The 13,493-nt window shown below is 42.4% G+C and overlaps 1 long non-coding RNA gene across 1 annotated transcript in view; it reads right to left on the bottom strand.

Annotated features, from left to right (window-relative positions):
* LOC147821782 (uncharacterized) overlaps positions 1-13,493 on the bottom strand; it is a 28,618-nt gene that overhangs the window by 13,224 nt on the left and 1,901 nt on the right. Inside the window, exon 2 of the long non-coding RNA XR_015446554.1 lies at positions 11,593-11,691. This is a non-coding gene — a long non-coding RNA (uncharacterized LOC147821782). The remainder of the gene's footprint in view (positions 1-11,592; positions 11,692-13,493) is intronic.

Here is a 13,493-nt window from a genome sequence, read left to right on the forward strand (position 1 = left end):
CCTGCTCACCCTTCACCCCCTCCACCCTTCCCTATTTGCAAAGATTTTGTTTCCATTTTTTTCTTTTCTCATATTTTTTCTTTTCCCTTTTTTCCTTTTCTTACCCCTCTCACTTCCCTTGCTCCTTTAGACCTTTCTTCCTATTACACAATACCAATTATACATTTTTTAAAATTACAGTATCAATATCTAGGAGACAGTACCACAGATTTTACAGAATTCAAAAGGAAAGCATATTACAAAAATCTTTTTCGAAATAAATTTGACAACTTCTAAGAAGTAACTTAGAAGACAAATTAAAGAAACTGACTCTGGAGGAAATATAAAATTTGAACAGCACCTATTAAAGAAAGTATATTCCTAGCTTGAAAACCTACCTATATGACAACATCAGGCTCATATACATTTTAACTGATAAGTTATATCAAAACAAAGCAGAAAAAAGAAGGAACACTTCTCCCCTCATTTTAGGAACTCAACATTGTGCTAATCCTAAAACTGGATAAAGATAATAGAAGAACAAAGTATGAACATAGGTAGAAATTTGTTTAACAAAACAATTAGGAGTCAGATCAGGAAAGATGTAGAAAGTGGTTTTACTATAAGGATGGCAGTGTTGGTTCAGCATTGGAAGATCCACCCCCCAAAAGCCATCATTTTAACAGAGAAAAGGAAAAAGGTCTATCAGTTTGCACTTCAGTTTTCATCCAAGCATTCTTCTAGTGCCAGATCTCAAATGAAAATACATGGAAGTTTATGAAATAAAGTCCAGCTCTTTCTCAAGGAAATCAGGTAGATCTGTATGAGTGGAAGTGCACTCCACACATGATTCCCATCACAAACTGGCTCTCTGCAGTGCTGATTTCTGTAGCACATAACTATGAGGCCTGTACTGTGAGTAGCACTTTGACCTAGAAATTGCACTGAGGTTCTGCTGAAAGACAGGTCCTGGAAAGTCCTCAACTTTCTACTAATAAGAACTTGACGTTAGAAGGCAAACACATTCTTCAGAATGTTTTGGCACTTTGCACTTCAGTTTACATTCAGGTATTCTTCTGGTGCCAGCTTTACCATGCAAGTCAGTGGAAGGCTATGATATAAAGTGCATTTCCTTACCAGAGAAAGCATCTATGGCTCTGTCACTTTGGGAGTGCACTCCACTCTTGTAGTTACATCCAATAAAATTCACATCACAAACTGGCTCTCTGCATTGCTGAATTCTGTAGCGCATCTCTATGAAGCCTTTATAGTGAATAGCACTTGGGCCTAGGAAGTGCATTGATGTTCTGCTGAAAGACAGGTCATGAAAGTCATCAACTTTGTCCTAAGGAAAACTTGATGTTAGAATCCAAGCACACTCTTCAGAATGCAGCATTTTGAACTTCAGTTTTCATTCCAGCATTCTATTGCCAGCTATCCCATGCAAGTCAATGGAAGGTTACGATATAATGTGCAGTTCCTTCTCGGAGAAAAAAGAGCTCTGTTTGGCAGTGCACTACACTCGTGGAAGTACATCCTATACCATTCACATCAAAATCTCCTTCTCTGCATGGCAGATTTCTGCAGCACATGTCTATGAGGCTTATACCATGAATACCACTTTGGCCTAGAAAGTGCATTGGTGTTCTGCTTAAAGACACGTCCTGGAAAGTCCTCAACATTGTCCTAAGAAGAACTTGAAATTAGAAGTCAAACACACTCTTCAGAATTGTCAGGCAGTTCGCACTTCAGTTGAGGTCAAGCACTCATCTTCCGACGGCTCTCCCATGCAATTCAATTTAAGGTTATGATATAAAGTGCAGTTTCTTCTGAGAAAAGTAGCTATAGCTCTGTCACTGTGTCAGTACACTGCAGTCTTGGAGTTATATCCAATAACATTCAGATCGCTTTCTGGCTCTCTGCGTTGCTGATTTCTGTAGCACATCCCTATGAGGACTGTGTTGTGAATACCACTTTGCCATAGAAAGAGCATTGATGTTCTGCTGAAAGACAGGTCAACTTTGTCCTAATAACTTGATGTTAGAAGAAAAGCACACTCTTTGGAACGGTGTGGCACTTTTCACTTCAGTTTTCCTTCAGGTATTCTTCTAGGGCAAGATCTCCCATGCAAGTGAGTGGAATGTTAGGATAAAAAGAGCAGTTCCTTCTCAGAGAAAGCAGCTATAGCTCTGTGACTGTGGGAGTGGTCTCTACTCTTGGAGTTACATTCAATACCATTCAGATCCCAAACTGGCTCCCTGCATTGCTGATTTCTGTAGTATATCTCTGTGATGCCTGTACCAGGAATACCACTTTTGCCTAGAAACTGCATTGATGTTCTTCTGAAAGCCAGGTCCTGAAAGACCTCAAATTATTATTAAGAAAAACTTGATGTTAGAATTCAATCACTGGTCTGGCAGGTTGCACTTCAGGTTTCATTCATGTATTCTTCTAGCACCAGAACTAGGATGCAAATCAATAGGTTATGAAATAAAGTGCACTGTAGGTGTAGACTCCACTCTTGGGGTCACATCCAATATCATTTACATCACAATCTGGCTCTCTGCTTTGTTGATGTCTGTAGCACATCTCTATGAGGCCTGTACCATGAATAGCACCTTGACCTAGAAGTTGCATTAAATTTCTGCTGAAAGACTGGTCTTAGAATGTCCTCAACATTTTGCTAATAACCTGATTTTAGAAGCCAAACACACTCTCCAGAGTGGTGCCGCAATTTGCACTACAGTTTTCTTACAAGCATTCTTTTAGCGCCATCTCTGCCTTACATGTCAATGGAAGGGTATGATGTAAAGTGCAGTTTCGTTTCAGAGAATGTAGATATAGCACTGTCACTGTGAGAGCGTACTCCTCCCTTAGAGGTCCATCCAATACCATTTACATCAAAATCAGCATTGCGGATTTCTGTAGGACATCTCTAAGAGGCCTGTATGGTGAGAATTTTGGTCTAGGAAGTGTATTGAGGGTCTGCTGAAAGCGATCCTGGAAAGTCCTCAACTTTGTCCTAGGACTATCCTGATTTTCATAGCCTAAAACTGTTCAGAATTGACCAGAAGTTTGCTCTTCAGTTTTAATTCAAGCATTCTTTTAGTGCCAGCTCTCCCACGAAGTCAATGGAAGGTTATGATATAAAGTGCCATTCTTTCTCAGAGAAAGCAGCTAGAGCTCTGTCAGTTTGGTACTGCACTCCACATTTGAAGTTACATCCAATAACATTCACATCACAATCTGTCTCTCTGCCTTGCTGATTTCTGTAGCACATCTCTATGAGGCCTGTACAGTGAATAGCACTTTGGGCTAGCAATTGCATTGAGTTTCTTCTGAAAAACAGGCCCTGGAGTTTCCTCAAGTTTTCCCTAAGAAGAACTTGATGTTAGAAACAAAACACACTGTTCAGAATGGTGCGGCTGGTTGCACTTTAGTTTTTATTCAAGCATTCTTCTAGCACAAGATCTGCCAGGCAAGTCAATGGAAGGTTAAGATATAAAGTGAAGTTCCTTCTCACAGAAAGGAGCTAGAGCTCTGGTAGTTTGGCAGTGCACGCCACACTTTTAATTACATCCTCTATCATTCATATTAATATGTGGCTCTCTGCAGTGTGGAATTGTATAGCACATCTCTATGAGTCCTGTGCCATGAATAGCACTTTGGCCTAGGCAGTGCATTCAGTTCTGCTGAAAGACAAGTCCTGGAAATTCCTCAACTTTGTCCTAAGAAAACTTGATTTTAGCAACCAAACACACTGTTCAGAAAGGATTGGCAGCTTGCTCTTCTGTTTTGATTCAAGCATACTTCTAGCGCCAGCTCTCTCATGCAAGTCAATGGAAAGTTAGGACACAAAGTGCAGTTCCTTCTCAAAAAAGGGAGCTGGAGCTCTGTCAGGTAGTGCACTCCACTCTTGGATTTTCATCCAATAACATTCACATCACAATCTGGTTCTCTGAATTGCTGATTTCTGTAGCACATCTCTATGAGGCCTGTACGGTGACTAGCACATTGGTGTGGAAATTGCATTGAGTTTATGCTGAAACACATGTCCTGGAATGTCCTCAATTTTGTCCTAAGAAGAACTCGATGTTACAAGTCAAACAGGATGGGATGACAGCACTTCAGTTTTCATTCAAGCATTCTTCTATTGCCAGCTCTCCCATGCAAGTCAAAGGAAGGTTAAGATATAAAGTGCAGTTCTGTCTCAGAGAATGCAGCTATAGCACTGTCACTGTGGGAGTGCAATGCACTCTTGGAGGTGTATCAAAGACCATCAAGTAACTATCTGGTTCTCTGCATTGTTGATTTCGGTAGCAAATCTCTATGAGGCCTGTATGGTGAACAGCACTTTGACCTCGAAAGTGCATTGAGGTTCTGCTGAAACACTGGTCCTGGAAAGTGCTCAAATTTGTATTAAGATAAACGATGTTAGAAGCCAAACACACTTTTCAGAATGGTGTGGGAATTTGCACTTCAGTTTTCATTCAAGCATTCTTCTAGCACAAGCTCTGCCATGCAAGTCAATGGAAGGTTAAGATAAAAAGTGCAGTTCTTTTTCACAGAAAGCTAAAGCTCTGGCAGTTTAGCAGTTCACTCCACTCTTGGAATTACATTCGAGGCCATTCACGTCTCAGCGGGGCTCTCTGCATTGCTGATTTGTATAGCACATCTCTATGAGTCCAGTACCATGAATAGCACTTTGGCATAGACAGTGCAGTCAAGTTCTGCAGAAAGACAGATCCTGGAAAGTCCTCAACTTTGAAATAGGAAAACTTGATAGTAGCCAAACACATTTTTCAGATTGGACTGGCAGTTTGCTCTTCTATTTTAGTTTAAGCATTCTTCTAGCACCAGCTCTACAGTGCAGGTCAATGGAAGCTTATTATATGAAGTGCAGTTCCTTCTGAGAGAAAGAAGTTAGAGCTTTGTCAGGTTGGCAGTGCACTTCACTTTTGGACTTACATCCAATGTTGTTCACATCACAATCTGGCTCTCTGCGTTGGTGATTTCTGTAGCACATCTCTATGAGGCTTGTACCATGAATAGCACTTTGGCTTAGACAGTGCATTCATGTTCTGCTGCAAGACAGGTCCTGGAATGTCCTCAAATTTGTCATAAGAAGAACTTGATGTCCGATGCCAAACACATGGTTCAGAAAGGTGCAGAAGTTTGCACTTCAGTTGTCATTCAATCCTTCTTCCAGTGACAGTTCTCCCATGTAGGTCAATGGAAGGATATGATATAAATTGCAGTTCCTTCTCAGAGAAAGCAATTAGAGCACTGTCACAATGTGAATATACTCTACTCTTGGAGGTGCATCCAATGCCATTCACATCCGAATCTGGCTTTCTGCATTGTTTTTTTCTGCAGCACATATCTTTGAGGCCTGTAATGTGACTAGCACTTTATCAGAAAGTTCACTGAGGTTCAGCTGAAAAACAGGTCCTGGAAAGTCAACAATGTCCTAAGATGAACTTCTTGTTAGAATCCAAACACACTCTTCAGAATGTTGCACAGCTTGCACTTCAGTTTTGATTCAAGCATTTTTCTAGCACCAGCTCTCCCTTGCAAGTCAACGGAATGTTAAAATATAATGTGAATTTCCTTCACAAAAAAGGAGCTAGAGCTCTGGCAGTTTGGGGGGGCTCTTGGAGTTAAATCCAATACCACTCACATCTCAATCTGGTTCTCTGCTTTGCAGATTTCTTTAGCACAGCTCTAGGATTCATGTACCATAAATAGCACTTTGGTCTAGACAGTCCATTCAGGTTCTGGTGAAAGGTCCTGGAAAGTCCTCAACTTTGTCTTGTGAAGAATTTGATGTTAGAAGTCAAACACTCTTCAGAATAGTCCGGCACATTGCAATTCAGTTTTCATTCAAGCATACTTCTAGCGTCAGCTCTCCCCTGCAAGTCAATGGAAGGTTATGACCTAAAGTGCAGTTCCTTCTCAAAGAAAGCAGGTAGAGTGCTGTCAGTTTGGCAATGCACTCCACTCTTGCACTTACATCCAATAACATTCACACCACAATCTGACCTTCTGCATTGCTGCTATCTGCAGCACATATCTATGAGGCCTGTACCATAAATAGCACTTTGGTCTAGAAATTGCACTTCCTGCTGAAAGACAGGTCCTTGAATGTACTCAATTTTGTCCTAAGAAGAACTTATGTTAGAAGCCAAACACACTGTTCAGAATGATGCGGCAGTTTGCACTTCAGTTTTCATTCAAGCATAATTCTAGCGCCAGTTCTCCCATGCAAGTCAATGGAAGGTCATGATATAAAATGCAGTTTCTGCTCAGAGAATGCAGATATAACACTGTCACTGTGGGAATACACTCCACTGTTGGAGGTGCATCTAATACCACTCACATCACTATCGGGCTCTCTGCATTGTTGATTTCGGTAGCAAATGTCTTTGAGGCCTGTAGGATGAAGAGTACTTTGACCTAGAAAGTGCATTGAAGTTCTGCTAAAAGACTGCTCCTGGAAAGTCCTCAATTTTGTACTAAGATAAACTTGATGTTAAAGGAGAAACCCACTGTTCAGAATGGCACCGTAGTTTGCATTTCAGTTTTCTTTCAAGCATTTTTCTAGCACTAGCTGTGCCATGTAACTCTATGAAAGGTTAAGATATAACATTCAGTTCCTTCTCAAAGAAAGCAGCTAGAGTGCTGGTAGTTTGGAAGTGTACTCCACTCTTTTAATTACATCCAACACCATTCACATTACAATGTGGCTCTCTCCATTGCTGATTTGTATAGCACATATCTATGAGTCCTGTACCATGAAGAGTACTTTGGCCTGAATTCAGGTTCTCCTGAAAGACAGGTTCCGGAAAGTACTCAACTTTGTCCTAAGAAAAGTTGAGTTTAGAAGTCAAACACTCTCTTCAGAATGGACAGGCAGTTTGCTCTTCTATTTTAATTCAAGCATTCTTGTAGCCCCAGCTCTCCAATGCAGGTCAATGGAAGCTAATGATATGAAATGCAGTTTCTTCTGAGACAAAGAAACTAGAGCTCTGTCAGGTTTGCATTGGCCTCCACTCTTGGAGTAACAGCCAGTATCTTTCACATCACAATCTGTCTCTAAGAGGGCAGTACCATAAATAGCAATTTGTCCTAGCAAGTGCAGTGAGGTTCTGCTGAAGGACAGGTCGTGGAAAGTCCTCATCTTTGTCTTTAGAAGAACTTCGTGTTACAAGTCAAATGCACTGTTCAGAATGGTCTGGCACGTTGCAATTGAGTTTTCATTCAAGCATACTTCTAGCCATAACTCATGTAAATCAAAGGAAGGTTATGACATAAAGTGCAGTTCCTTTTCAAAGAAAGAAGTTAGAGCTCTGTCCATTTGATAGTGCACTCCACTCTTGGAGTTACCTGCAATAACTTTCATATCACATTCTGGTTCTCTGCATTGCTGATTTTTGTAGCACATCTCTACGAGGCCTGTACCATGGATAGCACTTTGGTCTAGAAATTGCATTGAGTTTCTGCTGAAAGGCAGATCCTGGAAAGTCCTCAAATTTGTCCTAAGAAAAACTTGATGTTAGAAGATAAATACACTGTTCAGAATTGCCCGGCAGTTTGCACTTCATTTTTCATTCAACCATATTTCTAGCTCCAAGTCTTCCATGCAAGTCAATGGAAGATTATGACGTACTGAGCAGTTCTTTCTCACAGAATCCAGCTAGAATTCTGTCAGTTTGGCAGTGCACTCCACTCAGATTTACATCGAATACCATCCAAATCAAAGTCTGGCTTCTCCTCATTGCTGATTTCAGGAGCACAACTCTATGATACCTGTACAGAGAATAGCACTTTGGCCTAGAAAGTGTATTCCGGTTCTGATGAAAGGTCCTGGAAAGACCTAAACTTTCTCCGAGGAAAATTTGATGTTAAAAACCAAACAAGCTCTTCAGAATTGTGTGGAACTTTGCACTTCAGTTTTCATTCTAGCATTCTTCTTGCGCTAGCTCTGCAAAACAAGTTAATGGAAGGTTGTGATATAAAGTGCCATTGCTTCTCAGAGAAAGTAGCTACAGCTCTGTCACTGTGGGTGTTCACTCAACTCTTGGAGGTGCATCTAATACCATTCATATGACAATCTGGCTCTCCGCATTGCTGATTTTTGCAGGACAGCTCTACGAGGCCTGTATGGTGAAGAGCACTTTGGCCTAGAAAGTGCATTGAGGTTCCGCTGAAAGACTTATCCTGGAAAGTCCTCATCTTTTTAGAAAAAAATCAAGATCATGATGATCCAGTCTTCCAGAGGATTTAATCCTCTGCAATTTGAATTACTATGCTTAAGACACTTTCTGCAGAATTCTTTGCATAAGCCTGTTAAAGACAGTTCATAAAATGTGCTTCTCATTTTGTGCAACCTATTCAGATATAGGTTTGGCTTTATACTCATCAGTCCAAGACCACAGAAATTCACTCTCTTGATTTACTAAGAATTAGTATACTAAGCCTAAATTTTACACGTCTCAGCCTAAATGTCAAGGACAACTGTAGGTACATGTTTAGCCCCCAGATGGAATTTGCATCAGAAAGGCAGCATGCCTGATAGAAAGGTCTGGAACCTTGGTCTTAAATTACACCCTGGCAACTACTAACTGAAAAATCTTGAATAATTTTAATCTCAATGGGTTTTTATTTAATCTTATTAAAATGAAGGGTTTAACCAGATTCTTTTTTTTTTTTTTTTTTTTTTTTTGGTACTGGAGATCAAAATACGGACCTTGTGCTTGCAAGGCAGGCAGTGGAACCAGTGAACTAAATCCCTAGTCCCTAACCAGATGATTCTTAATGGTTCATCTAGCTAAAGTTTCTTTGATTTTATAAAGCAGTTGTCCAGAATTCTTCCAGTTTTGCATGTGGCAGAGGAACAGATGTAACATATTGGAAAGATAAGAGCCAAGAACTCTGACTTTTTCTCCACAAAGTTACCGACTAAACATCGAAGTGTTTGTGTCTGATTTTTTAAATAAATTCAAATTTTGTCTTTTGTTCTCTTTACATCCATAGCTTTTTCACATACAGAGTAAACTAGTTAAATTAAGTCAAATAATAATGAAATAATTGACATCTATTAAAACTATTAAAAATCAGGTAAATACATATAGCCCTGATAGCCACACTATTCTTATCACTATTAAATGCTTATGTGAAATTCATGTCTACTGTTGATGCAGGTACAAGTGACCAGAAGAGAAATGAGGAAAGAAACACAGTTCAGAAACCCATCTGTGCACTCATTCCAAAGTTATAAATACTTCCAGGACCAAACACTGAAAACAAAACAGGGTATTGGAGCAAAACATGAAAATAAAGTCTCATCAGTCCTAAACTCCCATTCTGTGCTCATAATGTGCATTACTGAAAAGAAAATTGTCCTCAATAAATTGTAAGGTTTTATGCTCTAAATATTTCATAGATTTCTTATAACAGTTCTAGATCACATCAGAAATTGCATCCTTTTATGGAAACTACAGGTTATGGATTCTATCTGGATGTCACCCTCAAGCCTCTTGCCCCCAGAGGTGAGGGCTTACAGAGGGTGAGTGGGTGATGGGGGTGCTATGCTAGGCTTGGTGTCAGGATGTGGGCCTGGTTGGAAGAGGTGGGTCAGCGGGGGTGTGACCTGGGAGGGTGTATCTTGCTTCCCTAGCCCACACTTTACCATGTGCCTCCTGGCCTCCACCAGGCAAGCAGCAGTTCTATCAATGTGCACCTCTGACATGCCATCCTGTCATCCTGGAACTAGCTATGAACTGAATTGAGAGCGGAAACAAACCTCTCTTCCCTTAATGTGTAGTGCTGAGTATCATGTTCAGGGACAAGAAAGTGGGTGATACAGATATTGGTACAAGAAGTCTGGTCACTGCAGCGACTGTACCTCACCAGGTGGTTCAGAGGCTTGTGGAAGTGGTCCACAGCAGTTTGGAAAAGTTTGGAGATGCCAGCTGGAGAAGCAGCCCTAGAATGCTCTAATCTGAGCTTGATGAAAGATTCTGGTCTGAGCACAGAAAAGCAGAGTGCAGATAGATTGCAGATGAGAAAGGCCAGACTTAGAAGGTTTCAGATGAGAAGGATGCCAGTGGCAGTTGGATCCAGGCCATGTGTGTTGTGCTCCAGCAGAAAATATGACTGTATTGTGTTCATGTCCTGAGATTTGTGTGAGACTGATACTAAGGGTGGAAGAACCATTCATCTGATGGAGAAAAATATCAAGGTAGCCTAAATATCTGGCTGTAGCCTGGATGCTGCTTGCTACTTTGAGCCAGGTTTGTGCTGAAAATGAGGAGCAAAAGCCCATTTAAAAACTTTTCAGTTTCCCCCAAAGAGAAAGGCATGTAGAGATGGAGCAATGGACAGCCTGGTTGATCAAAGATTAGCATTAAAGAGAATCCAAGTAATATACAATGGAAAAGATGCCTTGAAGACATACAAGGAACCCATAAGCCCCAACCTTTCTAAGGCTCACAGTTGCGAAAGGGAAAGACTTTGTTTTGAGAGGAGAGCCCCAGGGCACCCTGCTTGAGAAGGGCCACCTGGGCGGGTTCCCTGGGATTCATTCAGTTCACAGTGCTCGGCCATCCAGGCACATGGATGCTTGTGCAGCCATGATGCACAAAGGCCTAAGAACTGCTTGGAGCCAGTGGTAGAACTTTGTGTCATCTACAGGGTGCTGTTTTCACAGGTATGCCGAATGCAAGAGTTGTGTCAGGGAGGCTTCCACCCAAATTTCAAAAGAAGGCCTGGCAGGACAGGCTGGGTGTCCCTGAGAGGGCAGTGCATGACTTTGTGAGAGTTAAACCAAAGGTGCACTGGAGAACCCAGAATGAGGGTGCAGTCAAGAACACGGAACACCTGAGGAAAGCCATGCACCCAAACATGTAACCCTCATCTAATAAGGAAGGGAATATCAGGAAATCTTAAATTTAGGGACATTCTATAAGATATCAGATCAGTCATCCTCAAAACTGTCAGCTCATACAAAACAAAAAAAGCAAAAATTGAGAAAATATCAGTCAAGAGGCATCTGAGGGATGCAACAATGAAGTGCAATGTGGCAGCCCAGACAGGAGTGCAGATTGTTGTGGACAGCAAGGGGAGAAGGTGGATTTTAGTTAGTAATTATACATCAATATTTGCTCACTCCTTGTACAGGATGTACTAGACTAATGGACGACAATAACAGAAAATAGAAGAAATCGGTTGCCATCTTAATTTTATATCAATCTAAAACTCGTAATATATATAAGCTGTACTATGAGTTGTTTGGGGGGGGGTTTGGTTTTTCTTTCTTTTGGTACCAGGGATTGAACTCAGGACCTTGTGCTTGTGAGGCAGGCATGGTGCCACTGAGCTAAATCCCCGGCCCTTCAAGCTCTGTTATGTACATATAGCCACTCCTCAAATGAATGTGAACTGCACAATAAAAATAAACAACAATGTAAACTGCAGGCCTAATTTCTAACACTGAATCTCCCACCCTTAGCCAGAATAGAACCCTAAATCGAATCCTAAACCTCAACCAAGTCCCAAAAACACCGCAACCCAAACTACACCTTGTCCCTTAGTCCTAAGCCACTTACTCACCCTAACTGTAGAGGAACTTTGAGGATGCGACCTCACTTCCTTGGTATTAGAACCCAACGATGCTGGGCACACTTCTGAAGGTGTCTCCCGTCCTGACCCCTTGGAGGGAGACAGAGAAGAGGGGAGGATGAGCTGTTGCCGTTTTCCAACTTTCCGAAGGTCTAGCCACAGAAAGGACAACAATCAGAGCCTTTTCCGACCTTGACACTACTCCGGCCGCAGTTGTTTCCAGCTAATGTTCAGGAGGAGCCCACAAGTAAGAGAGGCAGCCCAGTGCCCACCCTGGTCGTCAGAGCCATCGATGACCTCTCATGGGCAGTGCTTCCTCTCGCGCTCAGGGTATGTAAGGGGCCTGCTTGGCAGAGCTCTGTCCCGCCCCTCCAACCCCCACTTCATGGTTAGAAGCAGAGCAAACATTGTGCACTGCTAGGGTACGGATTGTTGTGGACTGCTTTGCTTGGGGCCCAGCACCGTGGGCTCAGGTGCACGAAGTTTTGTGCCTGCCTCGCTCAGAAAGGATCATCAATGTGAAGTGGAAACCCATGTTAGCATTAGCCTAGTGGGACAAAGTCAGGCAATGCTAGGACATGCACAGAGGGTTTGGAGTGGGGTCAGCTTTCCTCTACACAGAGGGACAGAGGATCACACAAGACACGACGCTGTCTCAGAGAGGCAGGGTGGAAGAAAAGGCCGGGCCTCTTACTCTGCTGCTCACTCGTCTCTCCCCAGCACCACCCCTCCCATTTTGGAAACCAGGTCCGAATAGCACCATCCACAGGACATTCCCCAAATCAAGATCAAAAAGGAGAGGTCGAATCAGCCCGCGGCAGACAGGCAGGTCTGTGCACACCCTACCGAGGTCCTGAGTCACGCGGAAGACACCGAATCAACCCAATGCAGACAGTAAGCCACCTGATTCCACATTACCAAGGCGCAGAGGACTCCAGACACCAGACCAAGGTAATGAGTCCTACTGTTCCCGGCCCAGAGGTAAGAGCTTCTGAGCCGTCGTCCCACTTCTCCTGGCCCAGAGGAAGGGGTTTCCCAGTCACCATCCCTCCCACTGCTCCCGGCCCAGAGGGAGGGGCTTCTGAGCTGGCATCCCACTGCTCCTGGTCCAGAGGAAGGGGTTTCACAGCCACCATCCCACTGACTGCTCCCAGCCCACAGGAAAGGGCTTTAGAGTCACCATCCCTACCGCTGTTCCCGTCCCCTGTCCCACCTCTCCCAGCTCAGAGGAGGTAATCCTTACAGGCGCTAAAAGCCCCCCGCCCCAGTCGAAATGAGAAAATACATAAATAAGTCTCAAAACCAGACTTCCAGATCACCTACAGCAAGCCCAAAGGGAAATGAGATGGAACGCTCTGATAACCGCCTGGACCCACTGAACTGGCAACAAAAGGGGATCTGGAAAAAATGAAATCAGAAATAATTTCTCAGATAACAGGAGAAATTGTGCCCCTTGTGCAAAACATGATTAATAAATCTAGAGAGGAGCTCAGGAACATGATGGAATCCCAACATAAGAAACAAATGGAATCCATAAAACAGATGCAAATAGATTTCCAGGACATGAAAAACTCCACTGTAAGTCTACACAGCAGAAGGAGCCAATGTGAGGACAGAATTTCAGATACAGAAGATAAGATTGCAATTAGTGACCAGGAAAAGAAAAATTGCTTCAAAATAATGAGCGAACATGACAAATCAATCCAGCAGCTGCCAGATGATGCAAAAAAGAATAACATAAGACTGATTGGGCTCAATGAAGAAACAGGAGAGAGTGCAGATGACATAAAAAATCTCTTCAAAGAAATAATCGCAGAAAACTTCCCAAGCAGGGGAAAAGAGCTTCACATACAGGTAAGTGAGGCATATAGGACTCCAAATAGCCTTGATCA

The sequence above is a fragment of the Heterocephalus glaber genome, unplaced genomic scaffold, assembly GCF_053883595.1.
Source record: "Heterocephalus glaber isolate CG9 unplaced genomic scaffold, H.glaber_assembly_v1.0 deba00001692, whole genome shotgun sequence".
NCBI lineage: Eukaryota > Metazoa > Chordata > Mammalia > Rodentia > Bathyergidae > Heterocephalus > Heterocephalus glaber.